We start from the raw sequence: 20,119 nt of genomic DNA, 5'->3' as shown, positions 1-20,119 counted from the left end.
CGTGACCACTGTGGTTCATTCTAATTTGTGAGTATTCTGGTCAAACTACTACCATTCAGATCATACTACAGCACTCCCATTATTGGGATATTTGTTCGTAGCATAGAAAGAAATGTATTTGCTTTGGAAATCTCTAAAAATTCTGACATAGCACTTGATTTAACAGGACTCTTTAATTCATAATACTTAAAAGAATGAGGTATTTGAATCCATTATCCCATAAAAGCTTTCCCATTCCTATGAAGTAGGTGAGTTCACTCCACCACCTTTGAAACTTCCTCCTTTGTACAGGATGGGTCTGGCCTCCTGCCGCTTTGCTGCGACTCCTCAAGCCATAGTCAAGCTCATTCATTTTCAGGGTCCCCAGTTTTCAGGACTCGTAGAAATTAGCAATGAGAAACACGTTGGCAGTGTTGGGTCACTTTTCTTCGGGGCCCTTACAGGTAGAGAATTATACTCCAGGTCACTTTTCCTGGTGTGCTGTCCTCTCTGATTGTAAACAGGCTCAACAGTGCTGCATTGTGTTAACCCACCAGGGTAGGCAGAGAAGCAATCAGGGTGAGTCTAATAAGCACTTGGCAACAGGCCTAATGAAAAGAGGAGTGGACCTAAAAACCTTTAATAAGCACTTTCTCTTTTTGTAGGTTCTTGCAGTATTTGGTTCTCATGAATATCTGGGCAATTGGGGAGTTTTAAAGGCATTTATTCTGGGCAGGTATTTGAATTCTCATTGAGCGAGAATGACAAGGGAAAGCGTGTGTTTGGGGGCTATTAACGGAGTCACGGGTCACTGAAAATATTGTGTGCAGAATTGAATTTTGATTTTTTTAAAAAATGAATTGGTTAACTTTTGGACCACATGTTCCTGTGTTCTCAGGAGTGGAGTAAAAGGGGCTCTAATGTTCTTCGCAAAACATTGCAGTCTCCTGCTCCCACTCAAGTTTTGCTGCTCTTTCTGACTTGTTTTGTTTGGGGGTTTTCTGTTTATTTGTTTTATCTTTTGCAGGGCTTGTTCCCCAATTTTTTTGAAGTATAATTGACTTACAAAACCCCATATTTACACGCATATATATTCTTTTTCATGTACTTTCCCATTGCAGTTTGTCACAGAGTATTGAATTATGGTATTTGTAAGCACAGAAAATTCTTCCCGTTCTTTCTTTGGATGAGTTGTTCCCAGAGGATGACCCTCAAATTGAAAATGATGTTTCCCCTGTGAACATCCTAAGTTTCAGTTGTGTTCTTCATACGATCAGTGACTCACATGTATATTGCTAGGATAATTTATATAGTTTTGCTGCCTGCAAAGTAGAAGTTTCTCATGGCCCTTGGGGAAGATGCTCAGAGAGACCATCCCCTAGACTGCCCTGGACCAATTGACAGAATCAGGAGATGAAGATCTCTCTGACTTGGATTAATACTGGTGTTATTTTCCATACTGAAGCCCAATTACATGATGGAAGACTTTTAGTAATTGGGCCCTTTGGATTTTAAATCCTCTCAGGTCAGTGCCCATGAGGAAAGCCTTCAGTAGGAAGGACCCTGGGGCTTCGCACAGGAGGTAAATCTGATTTATAGATGGGCATGGCCTTACATATGTCACAAATACATTATGAATGGGCATTCTACATTTTCTAACATACAAATCAACTCCCCCTGGGAAATTATCCCTCCTCCTAATGGATTACACCATTGGAATTTATTTGTAATATTCATCCTAAATTTTCACATTTCTTAATTTCATTACATTGATGAGTTGGGATCCCTATGTATCCTTTTTTCCTACATCTTAGAGCTGTTAGGAGTATTAGGCTAAAGTTTATAAATCACCTTATAATTTTCTATCTGGGAACACTAAAATAGTAAAAGACAGTTGTAGATAATAAATAGATGCTGATTTCTGTTCAACATTTATTCTATATTGGGGCATAAGGAATACAACTTTAAATATATCAACATTTTTCTTATTTAATACATTCAATCAGCATTCCAGTTATTTGTTGTTATTAGTTTTGTCACTAAGTCATGTCCAATTCTTTGAAACCCCATGTAGCCCATCAGGGGTTTTTCTCTCTTCTGTCCATGTGATTCCCCAGGCAAGAATACTGGAGTGGATTGCCATTTTCTTCTCCAGGGATCCTCCTGACCCAGGGTTTGAATCTCCTTCATTGGCAGGCAGATTCTTTACCACAGAGGCACCAGGGAAGCATTTTAGTCATTTAACTGCTATTAAGTTAGGGTTTTCTTTGCTTAAAGAGAAGCATGTTCAGTGTTGGTTTCTCTTTTCTTTATCTTTTCCCTGTCTGCCAACCTCTTGCTGCATGAGGCTTCCCTACAGACTGAATCTTCACTTCTCAGGAGAAACTGTCCCTGGGCTGTCCCCTCCTTCTACACCGAAGCCAGGGATGCTTCAGACTTAAAAACACAATGATGGAACCTCCACCCAATGCAGCACTAAATCTGGGAGTGCACTTCTCTAGGAAAACCAAAGACAGATTGTGATAGGACCTCTAACAGAATGGCTGAGGTCAGCAGTAGAAGTGGACTCACTCCCTACCTGTGCTCTGAGCCTGTTCTGCCCTGGGAAAGGACGCAGCTGCCCTCCTCTCCCCATCCAGTCTATAGGAGTGCAAACACAGGCCCTGATATTTATGTGTGATCCCAAGCAGTTCAGTAATGTTGTAATAAAATGCACACTTCACATCTGTACTGTGAAATGCCTGAACCATAATGAGTACTGTTTCTTGACTTCACTCCGTGCAGTGGAATTAATGTTCCCTCATGAGTTGGAGCATTGTACTCACTTGTTAATAGCCTCTTGAGGTAGGCCAGCGAGGTTAATCCAAGTCTCTTTTCTGTGGATAGTTTAGGATTATGTGTTTCTCTGCTTGCCTATGTTACATCTCACATTCAGGATTACCTTTTTCATTTAAGTCATTCATTCTTTTCATCATCCAGCCTTTATCGAGCTTGAAATATGTGCTAGACAACAAGTGTTATCAAACATCATTGTACAAGATCATTATAAGATAATCTAGATAATTATTTTTAAAGAAGTAATCTAAACTCTTGGAAAATAAGAAATGAATAGCTGGGCTGAAGAGCTTCCCTGAGGACTTGGTGGTGGGAGAAAAAGTACAAAGGGGAAACTGAGACAGAGTACCAAAGTGTGAGTGTGCATGCAGGTCAGCAAAGGGCCAGTGGTGAAGAAGGCACATGTAGGGTATGTAAGGATGAAGTTGCCAGGAAATGAGACTGCAAAGATGATAATAATGATGACAGCCAATGACTATGAAAGACTGGGATGTCATGTTCAGGAATTTAAACTTTTTACTAGTCATTGAGCAGTTTCTGTGTAGAGTAATAAGATAATTATATGTGCACATGGCTGTAATGGTTTAGTCTCTAAGTTGTGTCCGACTCTTGCGACCCCGTGGACTGTAGCCTGCCAGGCTCCTCTGTCCATGGGATTTCACAGGGAAGAATACTGGAATGGGTTGCCATTTCCTTTTCCAGGGGATCTTCCCGACCCAGGGGTTGAACCCAAGTCTCCTGCATTGCAGGCAGATTCTTTACCAACTGAGCCATAAGGAAAGCCCCATAGGTGTGTGTATGTGTGTATAAATATATATATACATACATGTGCATACACACACATACATACCTACATTCATCCTTTTAAATGTGATATATCATTCCAGCCACTCATCCTATATGTATATATATATATATATAAATGCATAAAAGAGACTCTTTTACAAGAGAAAGAACATTCCCCTGCATGCACACTCTCTCTTTCTTTTCTCTTTCTCTATACCTCTCTTACTCTCTTCCCCAGAACTGTTTTTGGAACAGTAGTACTAAAAAAGCTTCCGTTAGTTTACCCAGGGCAGGTCAGAGGATCATGGAAAAGACCCCTACAGAGCAAGAAGGAGATTTTCTCTAGGTATTTTTCTTACAAAAAGAAAAGAGGTCAGGTTCACTTAACTGCAGCAACAATGTGAACACTTAAGATTTATTGAACATGTAAGTATGCTGTATATGTATAATATGGACTCTGTGGTCTACATGCCTCGTGCTATTTAATCCTTACAGCAACCATCTGAGGTGGGTATTATTATCAACCCCATTTTGTAGGTGAGAAAGCTGAGCTCAGAAATTAGCTTGCTCAGAGCTACACAGCCACCAGATGATGGAGTTCAAGCCCAGCCAGTCTATTCTGGAGTAAGTGCTCCTAACCAGCACACCGCACATCATGCAGGCCAGGGACCGTGGCCTCTCAGAGTCCAATTAGAAGCTCTTTATACAAGCCAGTTTCCAGCCAGAATGGAGGGACGTGGTGCACTGTATGAGTGGTGGCACTCTCTAGGATTGTCTTACTCTTGTGCCACCCTCTTTGAACAAAATAGTCTTACAACGAATGTACAATTACCTGCCTTTCTCTTGGGCAGGGTAGTGGCATGGATGAGTCCAATGATGCATGAGTATGTACCTGGATCTTTACACAATCTTTTGTTAATGTAGTTTCTGATGATATTCTAAAAGTACATAGGAACTAGACCATGAGCACATCTACAGACAGGAGAGATATTTTGAAAATTGGTATTGATCCTGGAGAGTATCAACCAATATCAAAATTGGTATCAACCTGGAGAGTAGAGGTGTACACAGTCCTGCCAAGCCCAGGGTCCGGTGCCCACCAGCATCCCGCCCTGAAACCAGCCCTAGCCGATGGCCCTGCCCTTCCAGAGTTTTCACCACGTGGTAGGACAGCTGTCACAGTTAGGAGCAGCTGTTTTTCATTTTAACAATAGCTATTAAAACCCACATGTGAGTATTTTTTCTCTACCCTTCCCTCAGCAGCTTTGGTACCTGGTTCCCAGGCTTTAATCATGTCACTGAACACAGTCGCCAAGCCTGAGCCCCACCCCCACCCCCTCCCCCAGGTCAGCGCACAGAGCAAGTGCTTCCTGCTCAAGTGACGCTGTCAGATCTCTGCTGGGTGGACTTCACAGAGAAGGCAGAGTAAGGTTAGATGTGGCGCAGGTGGAGTTTTTTTCAAAGCCATCCCAGGCGAAGGAGATGAAGCTTTGATGTAGACTTTCACTGTTTCTGAAACGACTCAGGAACAGAAAGGAAAACAATCTTAGCACTGGTCCCCTTGTATCTGAACTTTCCTCATTGTAGTCTCAGTATTCAGCATATGAGGGACATCCAAGAGAGGGCTGCGAGAACCCCGGTTAACCACAGATGTGGTTCCTCCTCCCCAGTATGAGACTACTGTAGGGCCATCATGCTACATTCATTTCTTGGCTCCTATAAGAAACCTGAGCTGATTTTTATTGTCGTTGTCGCTCTCTGAATATTTGCATAATTTCATATCCGAAGCTGAGTTCTTGATTTTGCAACAGCGTAATAAAAAACACTGTGAATTGGCAGGCTTGGGGTATGATTTGCAGCTGGTCTGTCACTTCCTCTTACTGGAAGCTTCGAAGCTTCAAGTCTGAGGCAATTATCATATTTTATAGGACCTGAGCTTATATTTGCATCTACTCATCTTTTTTACTGTTTTTTTTTTTTTAAATACTCTCTTTTCACATTTATTTTTTGGTAGATGAATAGTCCAATGCACTCATTCTATACACTTTTCTCTTTTTGATATAAATTCATATGATCTGGTGCTATTGAAATCAGAGTACTGAGGTCTAATCCTTTTGGACAGTTTTTGGAGATTGAAAATGATGACCAAGCAAATGTAACCCGGAGTTACAGTAATATCTCTAACCATCCCCCTTTCACTCATTGTCATTATTTAGATTAAAATGTGTATGGAAGCCACAGTGGTTTTCCAGGATGCAAAAATTATTGCAGAAGCTTCCTCTATTAATGGAAATTATTAGAGGATGGAAATGGTACTCCAACAGCAAGAATGACATTAATTATGGGAAAAGCAATTGTATCTGGCAGTTGGCAAGCATGCATTATTCTTCAACACTCTTGCACGGGTTTGTGTCCAGCCAGCACTAGAAATCTAAAAGCTTTTTATTTTGGCAAAGTTTTCATAGCACTTGGACTTCCAGCGTCTAGATAAAAGATAATTTGGAAAGAAATTATGTTGATGAAATTGAAGAATTCAGTAACACGTTCTGTGTAGATGAATCAATGCCCAATTAAATAATTATATCAAATCCAACTTTAAATGTTGACTTAAAATAATCACATTTTAAAGAGTTTGAGAGTAAGATGCTGTATATACGTTCAATGAGAAGAGCGATGTCGAATTACCAAACCTGGTAGGGGAATGGGGTATTCTGATTGACCTGAGAGTTTGGTTAATGGGACCTTGAGACAGGAATTACCTGTATGCTGAGAATGAGACTAGCTTGCAGTAACCTATCTTATTTTCTTCCCATAGTTCCCTTTCCTTTTTGCAATTTTTCTTCCTTTGTGGTTTTTTTTTTTTCCTTTTTCTCTGTCTGCACCCATTTTTCAAGGCTTTCTTCTCTGTTTATCACTGTTTTAATGTTCTTACAACTTTCTACAGACTCTTTTTCTTATCCACTGCTTGTTCTCTTCTTATCTTTTGCCTTTTCATACTGTTCATGGGGTTCTCAAGGCAAGAATACTGAAGTAGTTTGCCATTCCCTTGTCCAATGGACCATGTTTTGTCAGAACCCTCCACCATGACTGGTCCAGCTTGGGTGGCCCTACATGGCGTGGTTCATAATTTCATTGAGTTAGACAAGGCCAAGAGTCCCTTGGGCTGCAAGGAGATCAAACCAGTCAATCCTAAAGGAAATCAGTCCTGAATATTCATTGGAAGGACTGATGCTGAAGCTGAAGCTCCAATACTTTGACCACCTGATGCAAAGAACTGACTCATTGGAAAAGACTCTGATGCTGGGAAAGATTGAAGGCAGGAGGAGAAGGGGACAGCAGAGGATGAGATGGTTGGATGGCATCACTGACTCAATGGACATGAGTTTGAGCAAGCTCCAGGAGTTGGTGATGGACAGGGAAGCCTGGCGTGCTTCAGTCTATGGGGTTGCAGAGTCGGACACAACTGAGCGACTGAACTGAACTGAACTGCTTGCTCCCTTTACCTCTTCTTGTCCCTTCACAGCAGTAAATACAACCAATAAAAGCAACATTTGTTGCTTCATTCACTCACTCAGTTAGCCCTTGCCACATTTAAGGCACTCGTCATCGTTTAGTCACTAAATAGTGTCCAACTCTTGCGACCCCAGGGACTGGGACCTGCCAGGCTCCTCTGTCCAAGGGATTCTCCAAGCAAGAATGCTGGAGTGGGTTGCCATTTCCTTCTCCAGGGCATCTTTCTGACCCAGGAATTGAACCCAGGTCTCCTCATTGCAGGCAGATTCATTCCCAACTGAACTACAGGGGAAGCCCCAAGGGGATGCTGTGGCTGCATGGGCCAGGCACTAACATGACTATAAGAAGAGCTCCCAAAACTACAGAAGTAGATACCCTGGCATAGGCACAGAAGTTCATTCTGACTGATTGATTATCCAGTGATTGAAAGGCACTCAGTCATGTCTGATTCTTGGTGACCGCATGGACTATACAGTCCATGGAATTCTCCGGGCTATACAGTCCATGGAATTCTATGAGCCAGAATATTGAAGTGGGTCGCCATTCCCTTCTCCAGGGAATCTTCCCAACCCAGGGATCGAATCCAGGTCTCCCACATTGCAGGCAGATTCTTTACCAGCTGAGCCACCAGAGAAACCCATAAGAAGAGCTACCAAAACTACGGAAGTAGATATCCCGCCATAGGCACAAAAGTACATTCTTGGGATGCATAAAATGCCCAGTACAATCAGATCATTGAGCATATATGAGAGGAACAACATAAAGCAGGAAAGTTAGATGGCTGTCAGTTACTGAGAGCCTTTATTCACTGTATGTTCTTAGTCGCTCAGTCATGTCCAACTCTTTGCGACCCCATGAACTGTAACTCACCAAGCTCCTCTGTCCATGGGGATTCTCTAAGCAAGAATACTGAAGTGGGTAGCCATCCCCTCTTTCAGGGGATCTTCCCAACCCAGCCATCAAACCCAGGTCTCCTGCATTGCAGACAGATTCTTTTCTGTCTGAGCCACCAGGGAAGACCCCACTAGTGAATTAACTATTCTATTAACTAGTGAATAACTATAACTAGTTCATAGAAAACCATTGACTAGGTGTGGTGTGTTTGATTTGGTTGTTCAAATAAGATTTTGACAGATCATCAATTTTCAGAAAGTTATCTGTTTACTTCTTCCTTTCTCCTCCTCTTTTCTTCATTCATCTTCTTAGAACTGAATTCTGCTGGGATAGCAGTCAGTTGTAAAATAATTTGGATAATATATTGGGTTGGCCAAAAAGTTTGCTTGGGTTTTCCAGTAAGATGCTATGGAAAAGCCCAAATGAATATTTTGACGAACCCAACAAGTGCAGGGCTACCGTGTGTCTGATCCAGCATTAATGGTAGCATGGGTGTGGTAACTTTATGAATGTGCATGTTGAGGTGCGTGTTTAGATCAACACTAGTTATGCCCAGTGTGCCCAATAACTCCTTCTGTCAGGTAAGCTTCTCCTGCTGCTAAGTCACTTCAGTCGTGTCCGACCCTGTGGGACCCCGTAGACGGCAGCCCACCAGGCTCCCCCGTCCCTGGGAAGAACACTGGAGTGGGTTGCCATTTCCTTCTCCAATGCATGAAAGTGAAAAGTGAAAGTGAAGTTGCTCAGTCGTGTCTGACTCTTAGCGACCCCATGGACTGCAGCCCACCAGGCTCCTCCGTCCATGGGATTTTCCAGGCAAGAGTACTGGAGTGGGTGCCATTGCCTTCTCCAAGCTTCTCCTACTGGTGTACTAATATTATTTTGAGTTACTAGAATCTTTTCTAAGCAACTACATACTTAAGGTTCCTAATGGTTTTGATTTATATTCCAGGTCCAAGTTTAAATCTAAACTATAAGAATGTTTCTAGTTCTATTTTATTTTTTTCAAAGAAATGAAAAAATTCAGGACTATATTTAAAAAAGAGCTTGAAAGGGTCAGTCTTAATGAGACTTAACCAAAGGACAGATATCATAAAAATTTGTTTAAAAACATTTTAATAGTATGTATCCTATAATTTAACAGGTCTGGTTCAAAAAACTAGTTAAACTTTCAGTTCAGTTCAGTCGCTCAGTCGTGTCCAACTCTGCGACCCCATGAATTGCAGCACAGCAGGCCTCTCTGTCCATCACCAGCTCCCGGAGTTTACTCAAACTCATGTCTATCGAGTTAACCTTTAGGGAAGCTGATTAATTTTTTGTGTGTTAACTGCCACTGATTAGATGTTTATGACTTCTGTTTCATTGACTCAATAAATATTAATCAACAAGATGATATACCAGGCCTTGAGAATGCAATGGCTCAAAAAAGAGGCATTGTCTCAATTCTAATGAAGCTTACAACCTGATGCCTTGTGTAAATCAAATTAATAGCCTGACAACTATGCATGAATACTGAAGAAAATTTTTTAAAAATTAGTGTATGTAATATAGGATATTTTAAGTAAAGCATAATCCTTAATTAAAAGTTATTTTATTAAAAATTACTTCTGCTATACCAAAAATTAACACCCATACATATATTAATGCCCCCAGCCCTTTTAAATAAATATTGCTAGGCAACTGAAGTTCAACAATATGACTCTGATGATCATAATCATAAGTGCATTCAGAATGCTCACAGACAGTCATAATTTCACAAATTCTATCCCATTGCTGCCATAGGTTCATATGAACTTTCAGGTCTGATGCCTCGGTTATTTGTTTAAGAAATAGAGCAACAGTAACTACAGTGATCCCTGCCAACATGTGAGCAGCCTTAAGAGTGAGAGAAACACTACTTAGGGGTCAGGCACATCTCAGTTCAGATATTGGCTTTGCCACTGTGTGACCCTTTGGGTAGTTGCTTTAGCATCCTCTGAATTCTAGTATCCTCATGTGTAAAATTAGGCAGAAGTGGAAATGGTCTCATTGATTATGACTCATGACACTGTAGAGCGTTCCAGAGCATGTTCTCTTCCTAGTAACTGTAAATGGGAGTAATTTGAACTTGCCCACTGGCTAAACTACAAAAAAAAAAAAAAAAATCTGAAGACCTTAAAATTTTGCATTTACATTGTTTCATCTTTATAAATGCAAGTGTATTTTACATATACTAGAGAGCTTTAGACAATGAATATCTTTTATTCATTGTTTAATAGTTTAAAGAGATAATATGAACTCATAACAAATGCTGTGAACAAACTATTACCCTTTTAAGATTTAGTCATATTTTGAAGGTCAGCTTCATTTCTTTTAAGATGAGCAAAGAAGGTTGTCACAGAGTACAATAAACTAAAACAGCAGAGGAATAACTAACTCACATATTATATCCAAGAAACAATTAGAAACCAAGTTCAATAAGTACTAGATCCTAGAACCTAGTGATTAATGTAACTAACCGAAACTCCACCAAAGGGCTTTTATTCTGTTCCTTGAAAATACAGGACAGGTGAATGGACAGATTTCTTGGGGAATGCTTTTCCTAATACTGTTTTTTTTCATCTTTTCATCAGACCTTTGTCTTCTTCCAAGTAAGAGTTTATATGTCAGCCAGTGTCACAACGTCTCTATTTGTAGGTAGACAGATGGGGAAAGGAAATGAAGCGTGGTGTCTGGCTCTTTAATTAAAGACACAGAGCCAGAGTGCTCTTCAAGCTTATTGGCAAGACACACGTGCACACGTACCCACACACACTCACACACAAAGTGCATCTGATGGATGAAGCCAAATTTGTAAATTGTATCCACAATCATAGTTTCTATGGTAACTGCATCTTAGACCCGAGACACAAACAGAGCTGGGCAGGAGATGTCTGATTTTATTTTCTCCGAAGATAATCAGAAGAGAGATTGTTGAGGCTCTGGTCCCTGTTCATGTAGCTAGGACTTGGATGGTGCTAGCATAAGGTTTAACGTTTAAATCCCAGTAAATGTTTTATAACTTTATAATGTTGCAGATTGCTTTACTTTGTTATTCAGCTTTAAAATAATTATAATTATGTAGCTACATTTAGGTACTTATTAATAAGGTGTAATTGATTAACATAATGTAGAAGTTATGTACAAGGTAACATTTATAAATGTGTGTAGGTTAGAAGAGACTTTAAAGATTTGTAGCGTTGACTCTAACATTTTACAAGGAAGGAAAATTTAGGCACAAAATGGTTAAAAAGGCTTGCTTACCCAAGAGTTATTTTTAAAATATTTTTATTTGCTGTAGTTTCTCAACTAGCAGATGTTCTAAGCAAGTCTATAAGCTGAATACCCAGTTATTTGACAAAATTACTGAAATTAAATTAGAGAAAATAAACACTTCAGAAATAATGGTTTGAACGAGTGTGTACTTTTGCTTCTCTGGATAGCATATTCGTAAATACATATTTCAGGAATAATATACTTCACATCGCAAAAGGAAAATAATTGAACAGCTTATTTTGATTAGTTTCTTTTTGTTTAGATGGGATATTGTCAGTTGCCTTTCCTCAAACTTGTAGCATTTTAACAGAATGTCTTAATATGGGAAGATTATCCAAGTCAGGATCATAACTTTTTAGATGTTTTTATTGAGTTGATTTCTTTAAAAATCTTCCAGCTAAACCTATAGCTAGGTAAAAGCAATGTAATTAAAAGAAAGCTTCTGGAAACTGCTCAAAAATATCTGTCGTGATACCAACTTGAAATGAAAGGCATATTTCCTAAAATGGCATCTAAATTTTTATACTTTGCATTTTAATCTTATGATGTGTCTGGCTGCATGAAAGTCATTTTTTGGTAATGGATCTGAGTAAGACATATTTGTAAACGAGGATGTTATGTATAGGTGAATAAGCTGTATTGCAACTTTGCACAGTCTTTCCATCACAGCAGTTTTTAAATTTCCTCAGGAAAATTGACTGATGGGACATAAATTACAGCATTGGCAAAAATATGTCCTAACCTGTAGGAACTGGAAAACATGTTAATTTTGAATTGTTTCCGCTTTTTATCATCAGACATTTGCAGAAAATCTTGTGTGATTTATTCTTTTATTTATAATGAATTGTTAAAAAATGTTTGAAAGGGCATTAAATCTTCCTCTCTGCCATTAATCTGCAAGTGGGGGAACAGGGGGGTTAAATGGCCTCTTTAGTATATTGCTTTATGAAACTGCTGATTCTTGCAATGCCAGGCTAGAAATACATACTAATTTAAGGAACACAGAATGTAGGCAGCAAGCTCCTTGCTTTTGTAGAGAAAAGACTAATAGCTTTATTTTAACAAGGCTCTTAACACTCCAGCCAGCAGCAGGCATTGAGTGAATGAAATTGGGAGAACTCCCATGGACTAAAAGCATCTTAATTCAGCATTCCCTCGACTTGCCCCCTCCTCAAACCCCAAGCCCTCCTGATAGGCTGCCATAGGCTGTCATAATCCAGACAAAGAAGATCACCACGTGCAAGGCACACCAAGGTATTAGCTTTTCAACATGTTTTGAATAAGCTCTCTGAAGTTTCACTTCTGAGCAGTAGAAAGATAGATATGTCCCAAATCCAAACCTAAGTTCTAACATTACATTGTTGTAGAAAAAACTAGGTTTCTGTTATGGCTTAAGTCAAGATTATTTCTATCAGACATATATTTAGGTCATTACATTAAAAAAAAAAAAAACTGCATGATACCAAGTGAGATAAAGGGCTTCTTTAAAAAATTAATTGGATCAAAGCTGCTGACCTTATTTTTTTATGATAAGAGAAATTACCTAATAAGGAGTTCTTCAAGGAGGAACAGTTCTGAGTCTTGTTGAGCATAGAGCAAAATGAGAAATGAGCTTATAAATGCCTCTGCCAGTTCTCTCTCCCCTCACTCCCTCCATAAGTGGCTTGACTTCCTAAGGACCTGACTAAAACTTATAATCAGTGCCTCTTTGGCAACCCTTCTATTTCCTACTTTCAGTTCACAGCTATTTGCGAGAATCTTTGTTCCCAACACAATAATTTGTATTGCCACCATTTCTGGGATAGTAAAAGTGATCAAATCACAAGAGGAGACAAGATAAATTATGATTTATCCGTAAATCAGATATTATATTGCCGTGAAAATTCACGTTTGTAGAAATATATCTGCTCGCACAGAAAAATGCCAATAATAAACAGCTGGGGAAAATTCTATATACCACTAAAATATTTATATATTTATAAATGTTAACAGAGGTCATCTTTGGGTAATTTAGGGAGGAAAAAAAACTGTTAAATCTGTTTTTTAAATAATTGAACACAAATGTATTCCTATCATCTCCCTTGACTAACAAGTGTTGCTCTGAACAGGAAATGGCTTTTCTAATCTCCGTATCTTAGAGTACTTAGCACATGGCTCTCTACTTAAGAGACACTAACAAATGTTTATTTACTTGAAAGTATTTATCTCATTTTCTGAGCATGATAGCATAAGACAGTATAACCAGTGGTTGTTTATTTATTAGAATACTATAAAGATTTTCAACACCATAGAGTCTGGCTTTTTCTCCCCATCAATCCTTTGAAATCATGCTCAATAAAGCACCAATCAGCATCTCATTGCCAATTCCCACATACCCTTTTGCAGACTTTATATCAGTCACTGTTCAGTTGCAGAGAACAATATATACTCTGGCTAGTTTAAGCAGGAACAAATTTATTACACCATATTAACGGGCTTACAGAATCTTAAGGAACATTAGGAAGCAAATTCTTAGAAAAGCTTTCAGGAATGATTTCGCAAGCCACAGGACAGAACCAGGCTACCCAGGGAGCTTCTGCCATTTCTTTGAGGAAGCTTTTGGCGCCATGGGTTCAAACCCTGGGTCGGGAAGATCCCCTGGAAAAGCAAATGGAACCCCACTCTAGTATTCTTGCCTGGAAAATCCCATGGACAGAGGATCCTGGAAGGCAGGCTACAGTCCATGGGGTCCTAAAGAGTCGGATATGACTGAGTGAGTAACACTTTGGCTCCACAAGTCACACGGGAAAGGCCTATATCAGGAGCCACCAGAGCTAGGAAGGTAGAAGGTACCCCAAGCAGGGATTCACCTTTGGTGCCACCAGCTCCAAAGCTACCTTAGCAAGTGGGGGAGGGGGGGCCAGGTAAAGCTTGTCAACACACTGTATATGCCTTAGATCTTGTCTTACTGAAGCTCTTGGCTGCTTTTGACACTGTGAACCACACTCTCTTTCATGGAACTCTTTCCATTAATTCCTAAAATAACACTCTCTCCTCATTCTCTCCTTGACCAACTGCTTTTACTCAGACTCCTTCCTGGGTTCAACTTATTTTTTTCTTTGTTTTGCCTGCCCCTGAAAGTATAGTATTTCTGAGAGTGTTATTGGCATTCTCTCTTTTCGTTGCATGTCTTTTCTTTTATTCTGTCTGTAGATGCCTCCTGGGCATTCTGAGTCTTTTCCAAGGTTTCAGGTACCATCTACAGGCTGAAGGTTTCTCAATTCTGCAACTCTAGTCCAGATTTCTCCTCTATATTGCAAATTTTTATACTCAGTTATCTCTCAGACATTTCTATCAGATGTCCCAACTCAAACTTAATATATCTAAGTGTTCCAGTGTTCCCTCCTCCCACCCCTGCCGCCTAAATCTGTACTTTCTTTAGTCCCATCTTGGCAACAGCTGAAAAGCCCACCTAGTTGCTAAACTCAGTAAACTTAGGCACAATTCCAAACACATCCTTCCCATTAATTCTCAGTCAGTTTTATTGAAGTTACCCTCTTAACGTCTTCATGTTGCTCCCTTATCTCCATCCTTTTGAATAGCCCCTTGTTTAGGCCTTTATCATCTCTGACTTAGACTGTCACTGGAACTCCATACTATGACAAAAATAATCTCTCTACCCTGTCAATATGTACTATCACTTATCAAATATCACTTCTTAGTGTCTTCACCATCAACTAATGGTAAAATCAAGTTCCTTGGCATGAGCTCCTCCAAGATCCAGTCCATGTCAGTTTCTCCTGAGTCTCGGGTGACAGACGAATCTCGTCTCAGATATCCCATGTCCTAGCTTTATAACCTTAGGCAACTGCCCAATTTTCTCATCTGAAAAATGGGACAACCATTGAAGATAATTGGGAGGAATGTATGGGCTAATGCAAATAAAACATTTTACCTTGTTCTTGACACTCAGGAAGGGCCAAATAAATGTTTAATTGTAGTAATCAAAGAAGAACAACAACAAAAAAAAAAAAATGGAGAGACAGTCCTTGTTCTTGGATAGACTTAATACTGTCAAGCTGTCAGCTCTTCCCAGCTTGATCTATAGAGTCAATGTACCACCAATCAAAATCCCAGCAAGTTATAAACTGATTCTAAATATTATGTGGAAAGGCAAAAGACACAGAATAGCCAATACAATACTGAAGGAGAAGAACACAGTTGGAAGACTGACATTACCCAACTTCAGGACTTACTATAATGCTACAACAATCAAAACAGTGTGGCGCTGGTGAAAGAACTGACAAATCAATGGAACACAATAGAAAGCCCAGAAACAGAGGAATATAAATATGGTCAAGTGATCTTTGACAAAGCTTCAAAGACAATATAATAGAGCAAAAATAGTCTTTTCAACAAATGGTACTGGGACAATTGGACATGCATGTGCAAAAAAAAAATAATAAAGAATCTAGACAAAGACCTTACAGTCTTCACAAAAATTATCACAGACCTAAATGTAAGAGGTAAAACTGTCTTCTAAAACTCCTAGAAAATAACATTGGGAAAAAATCCAGATGATCTCAAGTTTGGTGATGATTTTTTAGATATGACACCAAAAGCATGATTCATGATGTATTAAATATATGGGAATTCTCCATACCTTCCTGTCAATTTTGATTAAAACCTAAAACTGCTCTAAAAAATAAAATTGATTTAAAAAATTGCACTAGTGGCAATAACCATAATCGTAACCATAATAATATTAATAGTACCAGTGACATTACTGCTACCATTACTAATATCCTTCTCCTTACAGTCTCTCTTCTTTTACCGAAATGTTGACATTCCCTGGAAACACAGTGCCCTTGTTATGCTTCCGTGTTGTTTCACTTTTGCTCTCTCTACCAAGAATGCCTTCTCCTGCTACTCCCATCCCCCTCTTCCTCCTCCTAAAAAACTCCTCCTCATTCATAGTCAAGTTTTAGAGGAAACTTCAACACCCATATGAAGCTGTCTTCAACTCTCCCAGGTGGACTCTGGTATCTGTTCTCTCAGACTCCCATTGCCTCCTTCTTCAGACTGACACTCCAACAGTGATCTCATTGCACCATAATTGTTTGCAGGCCTGTCTCCTTTATATTTAAAGCAATGAAGAATTCAAGCCCCTGTTCATTGCTTTGAATGCCTAGCATGGCATTAGAATAAAGAAGATGTTTAATAATTACTAATTGAATGACTACATTAAAGATGCTTCAGTGTCAACAGAGAAGCATACAAATACATATACAATTGGAGAAGAATGGAATAATTTTTTTAATTGAAGTCTAGTTGATTTACAATACTGTGTTAGCTTCAGGTGTATAACATAGTGATACAGTGATTTAGTTATACACATATATGTGTATATCTATTTTCTCTTTTATTCTTTTCCATTTTAGCTTATTATAAGATTTTAATATAGTTCCCTGTGCTTTACAGTAAATCCTTGTTTATTCTAATCTCATACTCCCAATGTATCCCTCTTCTACTTCTCCTGTGGTCACCATAAGTTTGTTTTCTATGTCTGTGAGTCTGTTCTGTTTTGTAAATAAGTTCATTAGTATCATTTTTTTACATTCCACATATAAATGATATCCTATCGTATTTGTCTTTTTCTAACTGACTTACTTCAGTTCAGTTCAGTTCAGTCACTCAGTCATGTCCAACTCTTTGCGACCCCATGAATTGCAGCATGCCAGATCTCCCTGTCCATCACCAACTCCCGGAGTTTACTCAAACTCATGTCCATTGAGTCGGTGATGCCATCCAGCCATCTCATCCTCTGTCATCCCCTTCTCTTCCTGCCCCCAATCCCTCCCAGCATCAGGGTCTTTCCCAATGAGTCAGCTCTTCTCATGAGGTGGCCAAAGTACTGGAGTTTCAGCTTCAGCATCAGTCCATCCAATGAACACCCAGGACTGATCTCCTCTAGGATGGACTGGTTTGATCTCCTTGCAGTCCAAGGGACTCTCAAAGAGTTTTCTCCAACACCACAGTTCAAAAGCATCAATTCTTCCGTGCTCAGCTTTCTTCACAGTCCAACTCTCACATCCATACATGACCACTGGAAAAACCATAGCCTTGACTAGATGGACCTTTGTTGGCAAAGTAATGTCTCTGGCTTTTTAATATGCTGTCTAGGTTGGTCATAACTTTCCTTCCAAGGAGTAAGCGCCTTTTAATTTCATGGCTGCAGTCACCATCTGCAGTGATTTTGGAGCCCAAAAAAACAAAATCTGCCACTGTTTCCACTGTTTCCCCATCTATTTGCCATGAAGTGATGGGACTAGATGCCATGATCTTAGTTTTCTGAATGTTGAGCTTTAAGCCAACTTTTTCACTCTCCTCTTTCACTTTCATTCACTTAGTATGATAATCTCTAGGTCCTTCTATGTTGCTGCAAGTGGCACTATTTCATTCATTTTATGGCCAAGTAATATTCCAGTGTGTGTGTGTATGTGTGTTTGTGTATGTGTATACCACATCTTCTTTATCCATTCATCTGTCTATGGACAGTTAAGGTGCTTCCATGTCTTGGCTATTGTAAACAGTGAACACTGTTTACAATGTTTGCTGCAGTGAACACTGGAGTGCCCATATCTTTTCGAATTAGAACTTCCATCTTTTCCATATATATGCCCAGGAGTGGGATCGCTGGATCATATGGTAATGCTATTTTTAGTTTTTTGAGAAACATCCATTCGGTTTCAAGAACAATGTAATTTCTGATGTATAAGCATCCCATCCATCTTTAGAAGCCTGGCCTTTGTTCTTCTACTTCTGTGAAGTTTTTCCTAACACCTTCATCTGTGCTTCTGGTAGTAACATCCTGAATAATGTTGGTTCATACATTGTCCTACAACATTTTTAAATACTTCATTTCTGATCCTGGTTTTCCCAACAAGACTAAAAGTTTCTTAAAGATAAGCATCATCCTACATTTAATATAATCTAACATGCCAGTAGCTTACCAGACAAACCACAGCATATGGGCAGTCTCTCAAGACACCAGAATATTAACTGCTCCCATTAGGCCACGCCAGATCAGATAAGAACTCTGAAAATATTAACTTTGAAGTTTGGTGACCACTTGAAAAGGATTAGCTGTAAATGCCTAAAGTCACACTAATACATAAGAACAGTGCTTTTCTAACAACTAGAATTAATAATCTTCGATGTAGTTCTGGTATTTACATTAATTCTTCCTCCATAAAAAATAGGTCAAAACAAACCTTAGATAGGTGTGACTGAGAACAATACTTTAATCAATCGCTTCTTTTTTAGTGCCATTTATTTATCCCCTAACTGTCTGATACCATCCTTGCCCTTAGTCTTTGTTTAAAAGGTCAGCCATTTAAATCAGGGCTTTATCCTAATGCAGAGATTTCTGTCTCTCTGTAGCTGCTTCCAAGTCTGTGTGTACAGTCTTCATCCTACCTAGGTAGCTACTGGGCTGTCATCCTCTCAAATAATTCCAGCTCCTCCTGTTCTGTGTATTGATAAAATATAAAGAGGTTTTACATAGGCACTCTTAAGTTCCTCCTGTAATTATTTGACACCAGAAATAGTCTTTCTTACTCTAAATGTGAGTATATGCTTATTCTGCAACATCTCCCCGCAGTAAACCCTCCCTCCACACACCACCCAAGCTGGGATGGTGGTTTCCTTGAGATCTGGGACTTCTGGTAGGAAGAAAATAATTCCAGATTCAGTACTACCTAGAAAAGTTTTCTCTACGACCTTGACACTGTGACTCTGTGTCTTATGTTCACCCCTTCCATACCCATTATATGAGGGCTCCCCCAGCACAAGAGGGAGCACAGAGGTGGCCAAAAATCCACATGTGTTGACATGAACAGGTGAGGAATTGATTAGTCAACAGGTACCTTCAGATTACCTGTATGCATTTATCCAGTATGTGTTTTTAGCTGTTACGATAGATATGCAAAAACTATCTGTAAAGTCTTTAGATTCATGAAGCTCACACATTTTATTGAGAACCTACTGGGGCCAAGTCATTCAGTGCCCATCAGAATCTGAGACTTGTGGAAGAGACCTGAAGACAGGTGAACACAGGAAGTGTAATACATTGAAAGGGACAGAACCAGGAAAGACCAACACTAGACAGAAAAATGGTTGTTTGTCATCTCTCTGACAGAGCTCAGCGAGGTTCAGATGGTCAGAGAGGGCTTCACAGAATCTGTGGAAGAACTAGGTGGTTGCTACCAGTCCCAGGCAGTAAAGAAAGGTTTCATGAAAGTGTACTTTTAAATATACATTCTTGTCCCAGCCAAAAGAAGCCTAAAGAGACATGATGATTCTGTGTAATATGGTGTCCTGAATGGGATCCTGAACAAAGAAAAAAAATTAGGTAAAATCTGAATAAACTATGGACTTTAGTTATCAATACAGTATTACTATTGATTTACAAATTGTAAGAAATGTACCATATGAATATGAGATGTTAGTCATAGAGAAATTGAGTTTCAGATATGTGAGAACTCCCTGTACTATCTTCTCAATTTTCCTGGAAGTCTAAAGCTGCTCTGAAAACTAAAGCCTATTTTAAAAGGAAATGAAAGCGGTCATAAAAATCTACAGAATACCCCTGGCATGGTGACAAGGAGGAGTCAGCTTGACAATGACCCTTTTTTGAAAGAAGTGACTTTGTTGTTAAATGCCATGTTTGTGGCTTGATCGTCAATTCCTATAACGATACGGAGTTCTTGCTTGCTTTTCCGTGGTTGATTTTTGGCAGGCAGCAGCAGCATTTGTGCACTGATTATAATTTTGAGATGCA

At 39.4% G+C, this 20,119-nt stretch overlaps 1 protein-coding gene across 3 annotated transcripts in view; it reads left to right on the top strand.

The window, feature by feature from the left end:
* The window catches only part of PARD3B (par-3 family cell polarity regulator beta), a 1,123,961-nt gene that overhangs the window by 1,031,962 nt on the left and 71,880 nt on the right, over positions 1–20,119 (top strand). The window lies entirely within an intron of this gene.

Source organism: Cervus canadensis, chromosome 24 (genome assembly GCF_019320065.1).
Source record: "Cervus canadensis isolate Bull #8, Minnesota chromosome 24, ASM1932006v1, whole genome shotgun sequence".
In the NCBI taxonomy this organism is placed as follows: Eukaryota; Metazoa; Chordata; class Mammalia; order Artiodactyla; family Cervidae; genus Cervus; species Cervus canadensis.
The sequence above is the reverse complement of the archived record's forward strand: the minus strand, read 5'-3'. Positions and strand labels throughout refer to the sequence as shown.